The 22338-nt window shown below is 39.4% G+C and overlaps 1 protein-coding gene and 1 long non-coding RNA gene across 3 annotated transcripts in view; both read right to left on the minus strand.

Moving 5' to 3' along the window:
* Positions 1 to 22338, minus strand: part of ZNRF2 (zinc and ring finger 2) — a 93429-nt gene that overhangs the window by 37770 nt on the left and 33321 nt on the right. The gene's annotated exons all lie outside the window — the stretch shown is intronic.
* Positions 2981 to 18442, minus strand: LOC133246185 (uncharacterized). The gene is made up of 2 exons (XR_009735937.1): positions 8469 to 18442; positions 2981 to 6424 (listed from the first exon to the last, which is right to left on the minus strand). It is a non-coding gene; the product is annotated as an uncharacterized LOC133246185 (long non-coding RNA).

Here is a 22338-nt window from a genome sequence, read left to right on the forward strand (position 1 = left end):
CCTTGCTCTTTAAAAAGGCAAGGAAGAAAAAGCATTTCAAACTTCAGTATTACATGTACATTAATACACTACCTATGCGCAACTTAAGTTGGGAAAAGAGTTTGTGACTATTAGTGTCTGACTTAAATCAGTTTATGAACACCATCCAATTTCAATGAAGAAAATCTGATTCACTACAAAACTCTCGTATCCTCTTCTAATGTATGGGTCCAATCATTTTATTTTTTCATTAATCTGAACTTACGATTTTGTTATAATAGCTTTGTATTCTGACCATCTTTCCTGACAGTACCTTTCTCAGCTTGGTACAGTACAATTTGAGTTGCAAGGTTTTATAGCTAGATAGTACCTTACAAACTATTCTATTCCACTGACCTTTTAAAAATTTATCTGATGAAGAAAGTGAAGCCTTTTGTGGAACAGCAAAACCAGGTCTAGAATCTAAGACTCCTGACTCCTACTATATTGCACTTATTGCCATACCACAAGTCACAAGGCAAACAGAAAATAGCACCAAATGGCAGATTTCTTAGTCAATTTTGACACAAATATTAGTTTCCTACAATATTCAATTTGCACTAAGTACTTGCCAGCAGTACTCTATTAAAAATAAACTGGTAGACTGAAGGAGGGAATATGTTATGAATTCAGCTCTATCCTGCTCCCTCATTTACCAAGGGTAACTGTTCATTCATGGGTCCTTGCTGTTTCCCTGTAGACGTACTTACTGCCCTTTCCTCCAACATCTCCAACCTGCATAAGCAGTGAGCTGATAAAGTCCATTTATAATCTGGTGAGGAACGACTAATCAGAAGTGGCACAAAAAGATGGCCTGAGCTAATTCATTTTTCTTGAAAATATGACTAAGAAACAGCAAGAGGGTCATGGGTCAGCTGTAGACAGCTGAAGCAAAAAGGGCACATGAAGTTAAGAGACTGCGGTGGGGTATCTATTCTGGGTCATGTGTAGGCTGAACTTACAGGAGAAAAGCTATCAGCAAGCACAGGAAAACAGCTCACATGGAGATCTTAGAGCAGATGTGCAGAGAGGAGCAAAGTGCTGTGAGAAACAACAAGAGTGGTGGGAAAGAAAAAAAAGTCCCTAAAAGCTGACCCAGATTGTGGTAGCTTTCTACTTCTAGTATACATGTGCTCTGATAGACACTCTTCTCCTTTCATCTTGACATGAAACCCACTGCAACTCAAGACAGAGTAGAGTCATACCTCATGCAGAGCTCTGTTGAATCGGAAAAGGTTTTGGCCTGCGTACTTAATCCACGTACTCAACTTCCTAAATGAAATACGTGTTTCTGAGCAGTTTTTCACATTGTATTAAATACATTTCAAGAGAAAGGAATAAAGGTATATTTAATTCCCACTTCTTAAAAACCACCAAAAAAGCAAAAGAGGATCAATCTAAAATTAAACTACAAAAACAGCTACAACCCTCAAACAATTCTGACACAAATACTAGCTACTGCATCAACGTGGCAAAACATGCATCAAACAGGGAGAAGACAAAGAAACTATCAAGCAGCATTCCTATTTCCAGGACCATTAGCAATCTTTTTCTTAGAATTGCAAAAACATCCTTCTCTTGAAATTAAACAGGACATTAAAAAAAATTTTAACTACTTAATTTTCTAACTACTGATCAAAATCATATGCATACTGACACATGAACTTTAAGTTATCAAACAAAAGTGCACAACCATGAACCTCTGAGAGCCATCCAGCTGCCCACAAAGTAGAGCCTAAGGAAAAAAACTCTGTACAGAGGACTACCGTATTTCTAGTTAAATACAATAAACTATGTGTTTCTTTCTCCTTCGCCTAAAACCCACTAAACTGAAAATAAATATAACAAAATAAGGTAAGGAACTTGAAAGGAGACAGCAGATGAACAGATGGGCGGAATTGACAGGACTGAGAAAACAGACATACTAAGTGTCTGCAGAAGCCAATTCTCACTACATAATTCTCAAAAAACTCAAGAACCTATACCTCCAATAACTTTCCATGCCAGTGATGAGGTTAACCATGAGGTTAAAATAATGGACTAATAAACAGAATAAAAGAAATTCCCAAGTCTCCAACCCATGTCGTGTAACCAAGCAAATACAGCTTCGCAATGAGAGTAGAAGAATAAGAGTTCACTACAGGAGAAAAAAAGACCCAAAACAGATTGGCTTGAGGACACCAGGTACAGCAAGGAGAAGGAAAGAAAACAAGGGAATAAATAAATAAATATCTATGTACAGAAAAGGGCCCTTCCTACAAATCTCCTTTTCTCTACCAAAAAAATTGGTAGCTTCTTCTCTTAAATCAGAAATTCCACAGATGAAACATCAAGATCCTCGTCTGTTGATAAGGTTGCTGCTGTGTGTTTTTTGGTGTTTTGGCTGGTATATCCTCAGGGAGAGATCCTAGAAATGGGATTGCAGGATTAGTAGATTACATGTGTCATGAGGAGATTACACATGTATCTACTTAGATATTCTGAAATTACCCTCTGTAGAGGTTGTACAGTTTAGTACTCCTACCAGCAATGTGTGAAAGTGCCTGTTTCTCCACAGCCTCTCCAAGAATGACTGCCAGTCTTTTGTGTTCTTGCCTGTCTGGGATGAGTCATGATATCAGTGTAGAGATACAAAGCCCAAGGAGAGAAAACAGTATGTACAAAGAACCACCTGGATTTTTAATTAGAAAACAGTGAATTAAACACATACTTCTCTCCTCCCTCCTAAGTCCACTAAAATGAGAGTAAAGAAATAAACAGAACTTCTTGAGAGGAAAGCGCTTCTTACATTCTGACACTGTTCAGTTTTTCATTTGTTTAAGGGTTGGTTGCTAATCTTTCTGGTGAGATGTCGAACATTTTTGCCCATTTTTCTAACAGGTGTTTGGTTATCCTCATTTTTAAAGAGCTCATTGTATATTAAGAATATTGTCCTTTTGTGATAAGTTATATTTCATCAGCCTTTTGAAATTGTTTCTGCTGTGTTTTAACTGTGCATTTTTTTTTTTTTTTGGTATTGTGTTAGGTATATGAGAAGAAAACCTGAAAAGCTGTTTGGAAGCTTTAAATGTAAGACTTGCAATGGCACCCCACTCCAGTACTCTTGCCTGGAAAACGCCATGGACGGAGGAGCCTGGTGGGCTGCAGTCCATGGGGTTGCGAAGAGTTGGACATGACTGAGTGACTTCACTTTCACTTTTCACTTTCAGGCATTGGAGAAGGAAATGGCAACCTATTCCAGTGTTCTTGCCTGGAGAATCCCAGGGATGGGGGAGCCTGGTGGGCTGCCGTCTATGGGGTCGCACAAAGTTGGACACGACTGCAGTTACTTAGCAGCAGCGAGTTTTTCATTTCAGTTATTATACTTTTCAGTCCTGGTGGCTTAGATGGTAAAGAATCTGCCTGCGATGCAGAAGAACTGAGTCGGGAAGGTCCGCTGGAGAAGGAAATGGCAACTCACTCCAGTACTCTTGCCTGGAGAATCCTATGGACAGAGGAACCTAGTGGGCTGCATACAGTCTGTGGGGTCTCAAAAAGTTGGACATGACTGAGCTGATAAGACAGACATTATACTTTTCAGCTCCAGAATTTTTTGTTGGTTTTTATTTGTTCTCTATTGATATTCTGCTCATTTGTCATTTTCTTAACTTTCTACACCTTTATTGAGCATCTCTAAGACAGGCATTTTAATTATTTAAAATTTATTTATTTTAATTGGAGGCTAATTACTTTACAATATTGTGTTGGTTCTGCCGCACATCAACATGAATCCGCCACAGGCGTACACATGTTCACCATCCTGAACCCCCCTCATGTATAATAGCATATAAGACAGGCATTTTAAAGGTTTATTTCTTAGTATATCTGCCATCAGGTCTTTTTCAGGGACAGTTTCTGCTGATTTCCCCCCCCCCGTGAATGGCCCTGTTCATTTGTATAACTTTTTTTTTTCCTTCCTGAAAACTGAACATTTAAATCTAATGTGGTAACTCTGAAAATCAGATTTTGCCAGGAACAAGTGCACCACTGCCTGCCCTCTGGCTGGGAATGGAGGGGAAGGGCAACTGCCTCTGTGCTAAGAGCTGAAATTAACCACAGTGTATTGTCCAAGCCTTCCTTCCCCTGGAAGTTGCAAGCCTTCAGTAGACTGCAGACTTCCAAAATAGTTCCTTCAAACAAATTCCACCCATTCAGTTTTTGCCTAGGTGGGGAGGTAGATTCCCTGAGTGCATTCTACTTTGCCATCTTCCCATGGTCTTTTGGTCAGTCGTGTCCAAGTCTGTGTGACCCCACAGACAGCAGCCCACCAGGCTCCTCCGCCCATGGGATTTTCCAGGCACGAGTACTGGAGGGGGTTGCCATTGCCTTCTCCGGAAAAACTCGCTAGAGGGATTCAAAGGCAGATTTGAACAAGAGGATGAAAGAAAACAGTGAGTGTGAGGATAGGACAATGAAGTTATCATGTCTTAGGAGCAGAAAAGTAAAACAGACCGAAAAAAGTGAACAGGGTATGAGACCTGTGAGACACCAACAAGCAGACCAAAATATACATTTGGGAGTTCCAGAAGGAGAGAGAAGGGAGTAGATAAAATATTTGAATAATGGCTGAAATCTTCCCAAATTTGATGAAAGACACAAATATAAACATGTGAGACACTCAACATTCTCCATGTAAGATGAGGCCAACTAGGTCATATTATAATCAAATTTTCAAAAGACAAAGAAAAATTATTGAAAACAGGGATCCTCAATATGATTATAAGCAGATTACTCATGATAAACTTGGATTCCAGAAAGCAGCTGGCAGGTGGAGAAAGGAAAAAACCATTAACTAAGAATCTTATATTCACAGACTTCTCAGGTGGTCCAGTGGCTAAGACTCCACACCCCCATGAGTGTTTGATCCGTAGTTAGGGAAGTGGATCCCACATGCCGCAACTGAGACCCACCTCAGCCAAAAAAAATCTTATATACAGCAAAACTTCTTCAAAAGTGAGGGAGAAATGAAATTCCCAAATAAACAAAAGCTGAAGGAGTTTGTTATCACTGGCATGCCCTACCGGATATGCTCAACGGAGTCCTACAAGCGGAAATGAGAAGATACTGGACAGTAACTCAAAGCCATATGGAGAAATAAAGATCTCAGAAAACGTCTTTAGATCAAGGGAAACTGTTATCAAGGTGCCATACTGGAGGAACTGCACCTGAAAAACTTCAACTATAACTGGACCTGACTTAGATAACAAGACTGTTGTTGTTCAGTTGCTCAGTCGTGTCCAACTCTTTGGAACCCCATGGACTGCAGCACACCAGGCTTCCCTGTCCACCACCAACTCCCAGAGCTTGCTCAAACTCATATCCACTGAGTCGATGATGCCATCCAACCATCTCATCCTCTGTTGTCCCCTTCTCCTCCTGCCTTCAATCTTTCCCAGCATCAGGGTCTTTTCTAATGAACTGGCTCTTCGCATCAGGTAACCAAAGTATTGGAGCTTCAGCTTCAACATCAGTCCTTCTAATGAATATTCAGGACTGATTTCCTTTAGGATGGACTGGCTTGATCTCCTTGCAGTCCAAGGGACTCTCAAGAGTCTTCTCCAACACCACAGTTCAAAAGCATCAATTCTTCAGTGCCCAGCTTTCTTTCTAGTCCAACTCGCACGTCTCTACATGACTACTGGAAAAACCATAGCTTTGACTAGATGGACCTTTGTCAGCAATGTCTCCGCTTTTTAATATGCTGTCTAGGTTTCTCATAGTTTTTCTTCTAAGGAGCAAGCGTCTTTTAATTTCACGGCTGCAGTCACCATCTGCAGTGATTTTAGAGCCCAAGAAAACAAAGTCTGTCACTGTTTCCATTGTTTCCCTATCTATCTGCTATGAAGTGATGGGACCGGATGCCATGATTTTAGTTTTCTGAATGCTGAGTTTTAAGTGGACTATGGTATATAATCTCCAAGAATAGCTGCTATCAATTTCATGCATCCTGTTCCTCACATAAGGAGTCCAATTCTCCTCCCCGTGAGTATGAGTCAGCCTTAATAACTTGATCAATGGAATACATAACTGATGCTCTGGGATTTCTGAGATAAACCTTAAGAAGTCTAGCAGATTCCATTTGAGCCTTTTAGAATGTTCACTTTGGGGACATTTCTTTTCAGAACCCAGGTGACATGCTCTGGAAGTACCAGGCACACAGAGGAGTCATGGTAGGTACTTCAGCTGACAACCCAAGCTGGGCTCAGAGTTAACAACCAATATCAATCGCCAGGCATACTAAGTGAGTTTCCTTAGATGTTGAGTCACTTGGACTTTCAGATGACTCCAATCTCAATTTCCAACTGCAACCGCTTGAGACTCCAAACAGGAAGCCCATCTACTGATCCTAGCTTACTCATCGTAGAACCTAAAGAGATAATATTTATCTTTTAATTAAAACACACACAGTAATTTACTGTGACACTCTGAAACAGCCTAATATTGGAAACACATAAAAGATTTGGTAAATAAACAATTACGCATTTACACATCTATGCAATGGGAACAGCTATGCAAATATTTTTTAAAAATGAGAACCTCTATAAACTGATATCAAGAGATGTCCAAGCTAAATTAAATGGAAAAAACAATGTGGAAAAGCAGGCATATGTTATACTCATTACTGTGTAAGAAAGAGTAAATAAGAATACACATGTATGTGTGTATCTGCAAAAAGAAATACAAGGAAGGATAAATTTCAAATTAAAGTTTATACACGTTACCTACAGGTGGTAAATGAGAATGTAGTGAAAGAAAAACTCAAAGAAGGAGGTACTCCTGGGTCCACCTTTTAATAAAGTTTTAGACTTTTAAACAATGTTAATAACAAGTATTTAAAGGTTAAAAACAAACAAGGATTAGGGAAAAGTCTCTAGTAAAAGTAAATGTGTGTATGTCTGTGTGTTAGTCACTCAGCTGCTTCCGACTTTTCGTGATCCCATGGGCTGTAGCCTGCCAGATTCCACTGTCCACTGGATTTCCCAAGCAAGAATACTGAAGTGGTAGCCATTTCCTTCTCTAGGGGATTTTCCCAACCCAGGGATCAGGGTGTGTCTCCTGCACTGCAGGCAGATTCTTTACGTTCTGAGCCATCAGTTCAGTTCAGTCGCTCAGTCATATCCGACTCTTTGCGACCCCAGCAGCACGCCAGGCCTCCCTGTCCATCACCAACTCCCGGAGTTCACTCAGACTCATGTCCATCGAGTCTGTGATACCATCCAGCCATCTCATCCTCTTCCGTCCTCTTCCCCTCCTGCCCCCAAACTCTCCCAGCATCAGAGTCAACTCTTTGCATGAGGTGGCCAAAGTACTGGAGTTTCAGCTTTAGCATCAGTCCTTCTAATGAACACCCAGGACTGATCTCCTTTAGAAAGGACTGGTTGGATCTCCTTGCAGTCCAAGGGACTCTCAAGAGTTTTCTCCAACACCACAGTTCAAAAGCATCAATTCTTCGGCGCTCAGCTTTCTTCACAGTCCAACTCTCACATCCATACGTGACCACTGGAGAAACCACAGCCTTGACTAGATGGACCTTTGTTGGCAAAGTAATGTCTCTGCTTTTGAATATGCTATCTAGGTTGGTCATAACTTTCCTTCCAAGGAGTAAGCGTCTTTTAATTTCATGCAATCATGCAATCACCATGTGCAGTGATTTTGGAGCCCCAAAAATAAAGTCTGACACTGTTTCCACTGTTTCCCCATCTATTTCCCATGAAGTGATGGGACCAGATGCCATGATCTTCGTTTTCTGAATGTTGAGCTTTAAGCCAACCTTTTCACTCTCCTCTTTCACTTTCATCAAGAGGCTCTTTAGTTCCTCTTCACTTTCTGCCATAAGGGTGGTGTCATCTGCATATCTGTTATTGATATTTCTCCTGGCAGTCTTGATTCCAGCTTGTGCTTCTTCCAGCCCAGTGTTTCTCATGATGTACTCTGCATATAAGTTAAATAAGCAGGCTGACAATATACTGCCTTGACATACTCCTTTTCCTATTTGGAACCAGAGTGTTGTTCCATGTCCAGTTCTAAGTGTTGCTTCCTGACCTGCATACCGGTTTCTCAAGAGGCCGGTCAGGTGGTCTGGTATTTCCATCTCTTTCAGAGTTTTCCACAGTTTATTGTGATCCACACAGTCAAAGGCTTTGGCATAGTCAATAAAGCAGAAATCAATGTTTCTCTGGAACTCTCTTGCTTTTTCCATGATCCAGCGGATGTTGGCAATTTGATATCTGGTTCCTCTGCCTTTTCTAAAACCAGCTTGAACATCTGGAAGTTCACGGTTCACGTATTGCTGAAGCCTGGTTTGGAGAATTTTGAGCACTACTTTACTAGCGTGTGAGATGAGTTCAATTGTGCGGTACTTTAAGCATTCTTTGGCATTGCCTTTCTTTGGGATTGGAATGAAAACTGACCTTTTCCAGTCCTGTGGCCACTGCTGAGTTTTCCAAATTTGCTGGCATATTGAGTGCAGCACTTTCACAGCATCATCTTTCAGGATCTGAAATAGCTCAACTGGAATTCCATCACCTCCACTAGCTTTGTTTGTAGTGATGTTTTCTAAGGCCCACTTGACTTCACATTCCAAGATGTCTGAGCCATCAGGGAAGCTCAAAGGCAAATATAAATGAAAACAAATGAACTCAATGTATATAAACAGATACAAACAAAAATATACACACAAACTTATTTAGCTCAGTTCTCTAAAAGAGCCTAGAATCAATGACACTCAGTAGCAAAAAGGACCTACTCCCAGATCTTGGGTTTTTAAATATCTTCCCCCCTCCCCCTCCCAAAAAAGGAACCAGAGATGCTTGAAGAAATGGCTGGTTTTAAGTCTGGGGCACCAAGAAATAGTGAACCTCGAATATCTTGTTCCAGATTAAGGAAGAGTTCAGAAACAGACACAAAAAGGCACAGAAGCCACTTTGAAAGGGCTTCTCCTGGTCAAATCCAGACAAGCTAAACATCAAAATGCATGATATAATAAATTATAATATTTTAAATTTTAAAAAATTCAAAATTACAGATGGATAATTACACATTCTGAAATATCAACTGAAATCACTTACTTAACAAAGATTAAAAGGTATTTTTAAAATGGAGAAACTGGCTGACATTAGCTTAAAAGTCCAAACTTAGTATCACCAACACAAGGGCAAGCTGACATCTGTGCTCCCTGATATGACATACTGTGGGTGTCATGAGAGTTGGATACGACTTGGTGGCTGAACAACAACAAGGAAATTTAGGAAAAGCCTCTAACGAGATGTACACCAAAACTAATAGAAAGGGAACTCTGATAATACAATCAATGTAGAAAACAAACTTCGGCATTACTGATCCCCCCACCCAAACCTTATAATTAAAAGATTTCTATTTTTGCTTTATCTATTTAATTGTGTTTCTACATATTGTTTGGGTGTACATCTTACATACTGGAATTTATTTCCAAATTTCCTCAATTGTCCCAGTAATTCAAGATGATACTGCATCCATGAAACAAGAACAGGAGGCTATATATAAACTAGGAACAGAGAAGCAAACAAAAGCTCTGGAAAATTGAAACTTCTGGCAGAAACTAAGAATTCAAATAGATGGTTAAAGTATTAACTTTGAGGTAATAATGATGCCAACTGTTAATAACAATAACATTTACTATATAACAAGAAATGATCTAAGCATCTCAGCAACTTATTTATCCTTACATCGTTGAGTTAGGCACTAGTATTAATCCTATTTTACAAATAAAAAAGACAAAAGGTAATTAACTTACATAAGATCAGTTAGAAATTGGCAATGAGTTCAAACAGGCCTTCTGGATCCAGAGCCTAATTCTTAACCATTACTTTACACATATTTTTTTAATCTCCCAGGAAGTAAAACCAAAAGTCAAACAGGAGAGTAAATAAAATCAAAAGATTGATCCAAGGTGGCCTAACATCTAATCAGCTAGAAATACAATTGAAAAAAGGGAAAGAAACTGTCAAAGACGTAATTTCCCAAACTGAAGTTTGAGTATACCAGACCAAAAGAATGTACCCATACAACAAATGAAAAAAAAGAGCCATACCAAATTATATTACCACGAAATAACAGAGCACTAGGGAAAGAGAATAAATGCAAGTTTTTAAAATGAAAAACGATCAATATAAAATATCTGAAACAGCCTCCCAGACTTCTACACTCTGTCTTTCATGAAACTAGTATTTTTGGAGAGTCTAGTCCACTTTTCAGAATCAGAATGGCGCTAGTGTTCTCAACAGCAACACTTGAAAAAACACATGTGAAGCAATAACTTCAAATTCTAAAAGAAAATTATTTCACTTAGACTGTATACAAAAACTACACATACTCATACTTGATTGACAAAAACATATTTCCCTGATTTAAAAAAAACCATCAAAACCTTTCCTTCCTATGTGCATTGTTAAGAAACTTTTAGCACATATGCTCCACTAAAATAAGGGAATACACAGAAGAGGAAAATGAGAAAGACACCAAGATCAAGGCAACAAGCTCTCTCATAGGAGAAAGGTGAAGGAAACTCCTTGCATAGTTCTGTAGCTGGTCAAGAAGGGGGAGAAGGGGGGGGCGGGAGGCAGAGGACACGGAAGGGGAAGGAGGGGAGGGGAGGGGAGGGACTGGAGAGAGGGAAATGTAGGGGAGGAGGGAGGGGCAGGGAGTGAACTGATGAGGCTCCTTGATGTGTTCAATCATGTGGAAACAGTACTGTACTTAGACAGTTCTATAATTCTTCGGGCAAGTTTGGGAAAAACTGATAGGACCTTAAAAAATGAAGTAAGCAAATAGATGAGGCAATTATTCATTATGAAACAAAATACATAAAAAGAAATTCAATCCACAGTCAAAAACAATGAGTATCAAGTCAAGCAAATTGTCATTTAAAAAGACATTCAAAAGGTGGAAGCATAAAAATAAAGACAGGTGATGTGAAAATCCTCACCTTCCGTGACAAGTGGTTGATAGCTAGCATTTAAAATAAATTAAAAACAGGAATACAGGTACATTTCTTACCAATAGTAATATTTACTACTTAGTAATATGTAGTAAGAAAAATAGTAGTCTTTATAACCAACCAAAGTAAATTTTACAAGCAACACCTACAGGTGTTGAAAACAGCCGTCCCCCCAAAAATAAAAACTGGGAGTTGGGGGAGGCTGAGGCAAGAAACCAATTATTTTTATTGTAGGACTAGATGTATTCTGTATTTTCGAAATATACATATATCTTACATTAGTTTAATTTTTAAAACTATTTTAAAGGAAGAAGAGCATAGAACATATAAGCCAAGTGAAAAGGTTTCCACAGGAACTTAGCTGAAGCTATAGGCTGCCTCAGATCTCTTCCTCTGCCAGTCCCCCACTCTACCCTACCCCAACCCCCATACTGTCTTCACTTACAACAGGGACAACTAGAATTGGCCCCACTGTTTGATGAATAATAAAGAATTTATTACAGGACCTAACCACTGAAATCTATTTAAGGAAAACAAAAACAATAAAAAGGCCTATGAATTAGACAACTTAGAAAATTAACTCAAAAAACAGCTGTCATAGTTCATGAACTAAATAATAAACCTGTAACGATAACCACTATCAGAAGAATCAGAATGAGACAGAAATAGCTAGCAGTGACATCACTGACATGGAAAGCAGACGTATGAAAAACAGATGACAGTAATTTGAAAAAAAGATGAAACATATGGAAAACAAGGGGCTAACCGGTTCTCTCAAAGAGACTTGATCAAAAGATCAGAACAAAATTACCAAGTATCCTAGTGAATATCTAGACAGAAAACATAAGATGTCTACAATTAAGGGGGAGGATGGCAGAAATAACACTGGTCTCAGAATTATCCACAGAATAATACACACATTTTACGTGTGGGGAAGGATGGGAAAGATGTCTTCAGAACTCTTAAAAAGGGGTGGGGGGGGGGGGAGTAGGACTCCAGAAATTCATATCCTCAAAAGTTCAAAGACTCAAGACTCAACCAAGAGATTAACCAAAAAAAGCTGTGGTGTTTTACACGCACACAAGGTAGCACACTACACGTTATCATTTAACTGAATAGGTATAAAACAATCGTTGGAGAAGGCAATGGCACCCCACTCCAGTACTCTTGTCTGGAAAATCCCATGGACAGAGGAGCCCGGTGGGCTGCAGTCCATGGGGTTGCTAAGAGTCGGGCATGAGTGAGTGACTTCGCTTTCACTGTTCACTTTGATGCACTGGAGAAGGAAATGGCAGCCCACTCCAGGGTTCTTGCCTGGAGAATCCCAGGGACAGGGGAGCCTTGGTGGGCTGCCGTCTATGGGGTCGCACAGAGTTGGACACGACTCAAGGGACTTAGCAGCAGCAGCATCATAAAACAATTGTAGAAATTATTGCTACAGTATTAGAAATGTCAACAACGCAAAAACAACACAACTAGCAAAAACTGAGATGAGAATGGCATGATTCTGCTGTGTATAAAAGGGACAAAAAAGACTGGGATGCAAGAAGAAAATGAACAGCAGAAATGATCTAGATCACCCTGTTCTTTTAAAACTAAGTATAGAGGTACTGGGGCTTCCATGGTGACTCAGACAGTCAAGAATCTGCCTGCAATGCAAAAAACCCGGTTCGATCCCTGGATAGGGAAGACCCCCTGGAGGAGCAAATGGCAACCTATTCCAGTATTCTTGCCTGGAGAATTCCATGGACGAGCTACAGTCCACAGGGGTGCAAAGAGCTGGACACAACTGAGCAACTAACACTAAGCACAGAGGTACTGAAACATTAATGTTATTATTCTCTCTTCTACCCTATAGAACTTCGAGGCTGTCGTCAAAGCCGCACTCAGGGATCATCCTTTTCCCAAGAGTCTTTCTCTAAAGGCTACAGAATGCTCCACCTCAGAGCTGACTTAATCATCCTCTCCGTTTTTGTTTCTTCTGTACTTTGATGATACTTCCAATCCTGCAATAGAGCACATGGAACTCTAGTCACTCACTTGTGTGTCCATCCTCCTTACTAGCTTTAATGGTCCAGTGAAAACAGTCTTTGGACCCCAAAGACACGGGTACAAACCTGGCTACGTGGCTTCTACTACAGACTATGTGTCCCAAGGGAAGGCATCTAATACTTAAGTTCTCCAGGTCTGATTTTTCCCCTATAAAATGTTAATATCACTTACATATTGGCAATCTGATTAAGGATTAAAGATTACAAAAATGTATGTAAAGTGCCAAAAAACATAGTAGCCATTCAATAAACAGTGGTTATTACTTATTGACATTCTTTTTCAACTTCAAGACAATTCACTTATTTTCCATGAAGTTCTTAAAACAGTACAGTTCTAAAATGGCATTCTTTAATGGTAAAATTCAGATCCTTCAGACTAAAGGAAAATGTCCTGCAACAGTTCAACGAGATGTACCTGCGACATCAAAGTTACTTTATATATTAAACATGAACAGCACGAGTAAACTGTGAATACCTGTCCTTTTCCACGTTGATGACTAAGGCAAAAAGGTTCTTCTTTACAGTCTTCAGTATCCCCTCTGGCCCAACCCTACATTTACTTAGCATTTGTACATTGTTTCCTTCTATAAGCAAAAAGGATTGCTCCTGCACCCAAGTCTGCTAAACACAGTTGGCCCTCTGTATAAGCAAGCTCCACAGCCACAGATCCAACCACTGGGATCAAAATACCGAGAAGGAAAATATTCCAGAAAATAAAACCTGAATTTGCCATTCCCTGGTAACTATTTACACAGCATTTGTATTAGGTATTACAGGTAATCGAGAGATGATTTAAAGTGTGCATAGGTTATATACAAATATACATACGCCAATTTTTATACAAAAGACTTGAGCATAGGTGGATTTTGGTGCCCTTGGGAGTCCTAGAAACAATTTGCCTCAGACATGGGGAGACAGTGTACAGCAATCAGCAGAAAAAATCTGTTTCCACAATCAGAATTTGCTGGGCAAAACAGAAGATTATAAAGTATCAGGTCCTATTAAGAGATTTACATATCAAATTGTCAACTTTACAACAAACAAGTCATCTAACGCACTTGCTTATTAGTTGAGTCATAAACAAAATAAAGACATCAGAGAGGGTCACAGTGGAAAAGCTATCCTCTCAACCACTACCAGAATTCAGGGGAAAAAGAATAGGAAGATAAACTGTGCTGGCTGCTGTAAAGATATAATAGATGCCTGACTTTAGGACTCTTCTACTTCAGTCTTTATAAAAATCCAAATAGTCTGCCCCTCCCAAGGTGTGCTCACCCTTCTGTAATACCCCGTGGGTATAGATTTCTCTACCCAAAGATGGCACTCCCAAGTTACCCAAAGTCAAAACTATTTATCTACACACTGCCTTAAACAAAGCTCTATTCCTTCTAATCTCCATTAGGTAATTTAACTAACACAAATTTCCAGAAGGAAATTATCAATAGGTGTAAAACTCTCTAAGGTATATGTGCACTGAATGTGACAAACAATGAAATGAATCAATGACAAAGGAACGTATTCAAGAGATTTTTACAGCAGGTGACCTCAATTTGCCACATCAATCTCTTCAAGTACAATAACACAAAACAGTAGTTGCCATCTCCTATCTTCAATAACAGAAATGAAGAATATTAAGCTAAAAGAGTCTACAGACTGTCTTCGTTTAAACTGCTCATTTAAAAAGACTAGCCTAAGTGCAAAGAAATCAAGTAACAGAAATTAGCTCTTCCGATGCCTGAGCTATCAAGCTTTCTACCACAGCACTCTGACTTGGGATCATCTTTTACATGCCTTACTTTAGGACTCTTCATTTTCCCCTACACTAGATGTTTTACATAATCACTATTAACCTAATACTAACTTAGTGAAGGCAATTTAATCCTTTCTTCCAATAGAATACACCCAGTCATACCTCTATGCCTTTGCTCTTAAATCCAAATGCCTTTTCTCTTATTAAAGATCTACTCCCATCCCTTCAAGACTAGATGGGTTAAGTCTAGGTTAACCTTTTAAAAAAAAAACCTCTTAAAAAAGAAGACCTTTTAAAAGAATCTGAAACCATGTCCTCTGTCCTACTATATTCCATTTTTAACACACACACACACACACACACATATATATATATATATAAGGAGCTACTACATTTCTTCTATGTAGACTTAATCTCCCAAATTTGATAATACCTGTGGGGCAGAAGTTGTATATTCTTCTAAATATTCTATTCAATCACTCTGCCCCATCATCTAGATAGATCTAGAGTCAAGACTCAGTAAATACCTAAATGCATGTGTGAATTAATTGTATAGGTGACCTGAGTTCTAAAAGGCAAGACTGGCACAATTAAAGGCAGATAAGGAAAATTCTAATTACTGGTAATTGTAACTGCAATTTAATAGAGTCCTAAGCATTGTTTGCATGAATAAACTGCATTTTGTCTTCTTAGAAATTCAGTTTAAAGATAAAATTCTAAACATGCCAATAAAAAGAAAACATGCAATAAAAAGAAAGGTAAACAGAGCAACTTCCATAAGCAAGTGTCATAATATACATGACATTCAGGAAAAGGTATGGAGTGTATAAAGCAACATCTCATTTGCCAATAGGACTTGTTCAGAGCTTGGCAAATACAGGATTATCTGATTTGAAAAATTTCCTCAGAAAATGCAAGGCAATTCACCTTGAAAAAAAAAAAAACAAACCAACAGACAAGATGAGCTGTAGACTGTCTTCTAACTATCATGGGTTTCTAACTGGCAAAACTTCTACTACACGAAAAAAGATGCTCAAAAAGCCAAAGGGAAACATTTAGGTAAAACCTGTATTGTTTAAAAATGACAGCTACTTAAAAGACAAAAATAGCTCTAACAAAATTTAAATGACAGCAAAGCAAATGTTTCCACAAGACAAGATAGTAGAACACCTTTTTTGCTCTGCTCAACAAGCGTTTCCACCAGAGTAAATGTTCAAATTTCGAATCCTAAAAATCATCAAAAACAATCCTTGAGAACCTACAAAATAACATCAGTGTGTATCAATTTGCATAATGAACATTACTGAAGAGCTCAGTTTATGTTAGGATTACATTTTAAGTCCATTATGAAAACTCATTATTTTCTACCATGTACCCACTTGTGACAAGTCTATTATTCTTTTTTCATATATTATCTTTTTAAAAAGATGATTTCCAATGAGAATGGAAAAAGGAAATGAAACAATTTTAAGTGAAATGGTCTATTTTTCTCGTCACAGAGCCATTAGTATGCCTATTATGACACACTGCAGACATTCAAATAATGGAATAAATGAAAGCCTATCCAAAGAAGTTTTATTTTTTCAAGTTACATATGAGCACATTGAAATGATTCATAAAATGTTCTACAAGCACTTTAAATATGTCCTGAAAGTTTCTTTGTAGTTTAAAAAGTGGGGGAAGAGTATAATTTGTCTCTTCTGCCTCCTGGTTTTAGAAAAAACAAAAATACTTACAGTGTGAATATTTTTATATGCTTTATGCTAGGAGAAGGCAATGGCACCCCACTCCAGTGCTCTTGCCTGGAAAATCCCATGGACGGAGGAGCCTGGTGGGCTGCGGTCCATGGGGTCGCTAAGAGTTGGACATGACTGAGTGACTTCACTTTCACTTTTCACCTTCATGCATTGGAGAAGGAAATGGCAACCCACTCCAGTGTTCTTGCCTGGAGAATCCCAGGGACGGGGAGCCTGGTGGGCTGCCGTCTATGGGGTTGCACAGAGTCGGACACGACTGAAGTGACTTAGCATAGCATTATGCTAGGTTTTCATGTCACACGCCAGCGAGATAATGCTCAAAATCCTTCAAGCTAGGCTTCAACAGTAAGTGAACCAAGAAATTCTCGATGTACAAGCTGGATCTAAAAGGCAGAGGAACCAGAGATCAAACTGCCAACATCCGCTGGATCACAGAAAAAGCAAAAGAATTATAGAAAAACATCTACTTCTGCTTCATTGACACCACCCCAATGGCAGAAAGAGAAAGGGAACTAAAGAGCCTCTTGATGAAGGTGAAAGAGAGTGAAAAAGCTGACTTATAACTCAACATTAAAAAAACTTAAGATTATGGCATCCAGTCCCATCACTTGGCAAAGAGATGGGGGGGTGGGGAATGGAAACCATCACAGATTTTATATTGCTGGGCTCCAAAATCACTGCAGATGGTGACAGCAGCCATGATATTAAAATATGCTTGCCCCTTGGAATAAAGCTATGACAAACCTAAACAGTGTATTAAAAAGCAGAGACATCACTTTGTCAACAAAGGGCCATATATAGTCAAAGCGATGGTTTTTCCAGTAGTCATGAATGGATGTGAGAGTTGGACCATAAACAAGGCTATGTATGTGCTAAGTTGCTACAGTTGTGTCTGACTCTTTGCTACCCTACGGACTATAGCCCACCAGGCTCCTCTGTCCACGGGATTTTCTAGGCAACAATACAGGAGACAGTTGCCATTTCCTTCTCCAGGGGATCTTCCTGACCCAGGGTCAAACCCAACTCTCTTACATTTCCTGTATTGGCAGTCAGGTCCTTTACCACTACTGCCACCTGGGAAGCCCTAAGCTTTCGAACTGTGGTGCTGCAGAAGTCTCCTGAGAGTCCCTTGGACAGCAATGATATCAAATCAGTCAGTCCTAAAGGAAATCAGTCCTGAATATTCATTGCAAGGACTGAAGCTGAAGCTCCAATTCTTTGGCCACCTGATGCAAAAAACTGACTCCCTGGAAAAGACCCTGATGCTGGTAAAGACTGAGGGCAGGAGGAGAAGAGGGTGACAGAGGATGAGATGGTTGAATGGCATCACTAACTCAATGGACTTAGACGAAGTCTGAGCAAACTCTGGGAGATAGTGAAGGACAGGTTCAAGGGGTCTCAAAGAGTCAGACATGACTGAGCAACTAACAACAAACAAGGTTCAAACAATGCCCTCCAGTATTGTTTTTAAAAAAGCCACTTTCCTATGTTCACTATAATTATTCCCATGCCGTTTAGAAACAATTTTATAAGAATGTGAACGGGTGTGAATAGAGTATCTATTCTAATCTACATCAACAGATAAGAAAATCCAGAGAAGTAAAAAAATTTGCCAGAAGTTATAAAACAAGTCAGCAGTAGGGCCAGAACTGGAAAAGGTGTTTTCATTGCGATCCCAAAGAAAGGCAACGCCAAAGAATGCTCAAACTACCACACAATTGCACTCATCTCACACACTAGTGAAGTAATGCTCAAAATTCTCCAAGCCAGGCTTCAGCAATACATGAACCGTGAACTTCCAGATGTTCAAGCTGGTTTTAGAAAAAGCAAAGGAACCAGAGATCAAATTGCCAACATCTGCTGGATCATCGAAAAAGCAAGAGAGTTCCAGAAAAACATTTATTTCTGCTTTATTGACTATGCCAAAACCTTTGACTGTGTGGATCACAATAAACTGCGGAAAATTCTGAAAGAGATGGGAATACCAGACCACCTGACCTGCCTCTTGAGAAACCTGTATGCACGTCAGGAAGCAACAGCTGGAACTGGACATGGAACAACAGACTGGTTCCAAATAGGAAAAGGAGTTCGTCAAGGCTGTATACTGTCACCCTGTTTATTTAACTTATATGCAGAGTACGTCATGAGAAATGCTGGACTGGAAGAAACACAAGCTGGAATCAAGATTGCTGGGAGAAATATCAATAACCTCAGATATGCAGATGACACCACCCTTATGGCAGAAAGAGGAACTAAAAAGCCTCTTGATGAAAGTGAGAGTGGAGAGTGAAAAGGTTGGCTTAAAGCTCAACATTCAGAAAACAAAGATCATGGCATCTGGTCCCATCACTTCATAGGAAATAGATGGGTGAACAGTGGAAACAGTGTCAGACTTTATTTTTTGGGGCTCCAAAATAACTGCAGATGGTGACTGCAGCCATAATTAAAGCCATAATTAAAAGACGCTTACTCCTTGGAAGGAAAGTGATGACCAACCTAGATAGCATATTCAAAAGCAGAGATATTACTTTGCCAACAAAGGTCCGTCTAGTCAAGGCTATGGTTTTTCCAGTGGTCATGTATGGATGTGAGAGTTGGACTGTGAAGAAGGCTGAGTGCCAAAGAATTGATGCTTTTGAACTGTGGTGTTGGAGAAGACTCCTGAGAGTCCCTTGGACTGCAAGGAGATCCAACCAGTCCATTCTGAAGGACATCAGCCCTGGGGTTTCTTTGGAAGGAATGATGCTAAAGCTAAAACTCCAGTACTTTGGCCACTTCAAGTGAAGAGCTGACTCTTTGGAAAAGACTCTGATGCTGGGAGGGATTGGGGGCAGGAGGAGAAGGGGACGACAGAGGATGAGATGGCTGGATGGCATCACTGACTAGATGGACGTGAGTCTGGGTGAACTCCGTGAGTTGGTGATGGACAGGGAGGCCTGGCGTGCTGTGATTCATGGGGTTGCAAAGAGTGGGACACGACTGAGCGACTGAACTGAACTGAGGGCCAGAACTAGGGTTCTTCTCACTACATTCCCCAATTCATTCATCTACCATGAGATCTCTCTCATAAGCATTTGTAACCAATTAAACTAATAATTTATAATACGATATACATAAAAAAGCTAGTAGGTTCGTGCAAAAAGTGAATGTGGTTTTGCATTACTGAACTTTGCATTTAATACTGGAATACATTCTTAAATGTGGTTAAGTTATACATCATTTTAATAACCATTTCTTGCTTTATGTTTTTTGCTAAATGAATTATTACTTATTATATATTTTATATGCAATTTAGACTATGGAAATGATATTAGACAAAAAGTGGTTTTCTTATTCAAGTTGCAACTGGGTCATAAAGCAGAAGAGACAACTTGCAACATCAACAATGCATTTGGCCCAGGAATTACTAATGAACATATAGCACAGTGATGGTTCAAGACCTTGAAGATGAGGAGCGCAGTGGCCAGCCATCAAAAATTGTCAATGATCAACTGAGAGGATCATCGAAGCTTACCCTCTTACAATTACATAAGAAGTTGCCCAAGAGCTCAACGTCAACCATCCTACAGTCATCTGGCATTTGAAGCAAATTGGAAAGGGAAAAAGCTCGAAAAGTAGGTGCCACATGAGCTGGTTGCCAAAAAAAAAAATTGTTGTTCTGAAGTGTCATCATCTCTTAGTCTACGCAATAATGAACCATTTGGAACAATAATGGAACAATAACGAAACATTTCTTGATCAGATTGTGATGTGTGTTGAAAAGTGGATTTTATACAATGACTAGCTCAGTGGTTGGACCAAGAAAAAGGTCCAAAGCACTTCCCAAAGCCATACTGGCACCAAAAAGGGGTCATGGTCACTGCTTGGTGGTTTGGTGCTCCTCTGACCCACCACAGCTTTCTGAATCCCAGCAAAATCAGTACATCTGAGAAGTATGCTCAGCACACCGATGATATGCTCCGAAAACTGCACGCCTGCAGCCAGAACTTGTTAAGAGCCCAGTTCTTCCCCACAACAACATCCAACCAGACGTCACACAACCAACGCTTTAAAAGTTGAATGAATTGGGCTATAAAGTTTCGCCTCATCCACCATATTCACCTGATCTCTTGCCAACCAACTACCACTTCTTCAAGCATCTCAACAACTTTTTGCAGAGAAAATGCTTCCACAACCAGCAGGAGGCAGAAAATGTTTTCCAAGAGTTTGCTGAATCCTGAAGCATGGATTTTTAGGCTACAGGAATAACCAAACTTTATTTCTCATTGGCAAAACTGTGTTGACTGTAATGGTTCCTATTTTGATTAATAAAGATGTGTTTGAGCCTAGTTATAACGATTTAAAATTCAGGGGTCTGAAACCATAATTACTTTTGCACCAACCTAATGTAATAACCATACAACAATTATAGGAGATCTATTCTGAACTTGTTTGTTTTCAAGAAAAGGTGAGATTCCTTGTGTACAGTGGCAAAATTCTACAAAATCAATGGCCAGAATTAAGAACATACACCAGGAACCACAAGCAAATCAAAATCCATACTAGGACCCATTCCTGGACATCTTAACACATGTACTTCCCATGCTTGGGAAACCGTTCAGAAACCCAGAAAGATTAAGTACTGGAGATTCAATAATTTTCCTTCAATATTCAAAAAGCAATTGCAGTCATAAAATGCAAGAAAAACATGTAAAAATGTTTATGTCTTTGACATACTCACAATCTTAGAAAACAATACTGCAAAGATGCCCATCTTTTTACTTTTGTTTCCTTTTATTATTCTTTTTATTGTCTTCTAGTTTATCAATCAACTCTAAGTCAACTTTTTTCTCTCTCCTCCACCCAACTCTCTTAAATATCCCATTAGCTTTATCTCTCATCTTACATTTTGGCTTCTTTATTGTCTCGACTATTTTGAATATTACATATAACTGACAAATGTGATAAAGGAACGATCTTAACAGTGGGCCACAAGTGACAGAGAAGGCTTCTCTGGCACAGCAATTCGTATGAGCCCTATATTATATAAGAAAGGTAATTCTAACATGGCAAGTCACAGGTTCATTAAAAAATAAAGATCTTGGGGCTTTCCTGCTGGTTCAGTGGTAAAGAATCTGCCTGCCAATGCAGGAACGGGTTCAATCCCTGAACTGGGACGATCCTACACGCCATGTGCCATAACTATTGAGCCTGTGCTCTAGACCTGACAGCCACAACTACTCAAAGCCCCACCCCCTAGGGCCCATGCTCTACAATGAAAAGCCACGATGAGAAGCCAATGCACCGTGACAAAGAGAAAGCCCTACTCGCCACAACTGGAGAAAGCCTGTGCACAGCAACAAAGACCCAGCACAGCCACAGCAACATGGATCTTTTCTCTGGAAGACAAATAAGATAAATCTTCCTTCTTAAACTTGTATGACTGAATTAAGAAATTAATCCATCTACATAAGAAAGTCAAATAGGATATGATAGATTGCTCTTATTAAACAGTTGGAAAAGGGGAACAAAAGAACCATAGGATACGACTGACTGCACTTATTAAACTACTGGAAAAGGGGAAGAGAAGAACCATAGGCTATGACTGATTGCTCTTATTAAACGGTTGGAAAAGGGGAACGGTTAGAAAAGTAAACAAACTACAGTAGTATGCAACAGGTCAGCTCTCATGGAAAATTAAATTTCATATGGTAATACAAACAAGATGTCCTTAATTCATAACGAGTAAGTATGCCAATAATAGTATAA

This window comes from Bos javanicus, chromosome 4, assembly GCF_032452875.1.
Source record: "Bos javanicus breed banteng chromosome 4, ARS-OSU_banteng_1.0, whole genome shotgun sequence".
Taxonomy (NCBI): domain Eukaryota; kingdom Metazoa; phylum Chordata; class Mammalia; order Artiodactyla; family Bovidae; genus Bos; species Bos javanicus.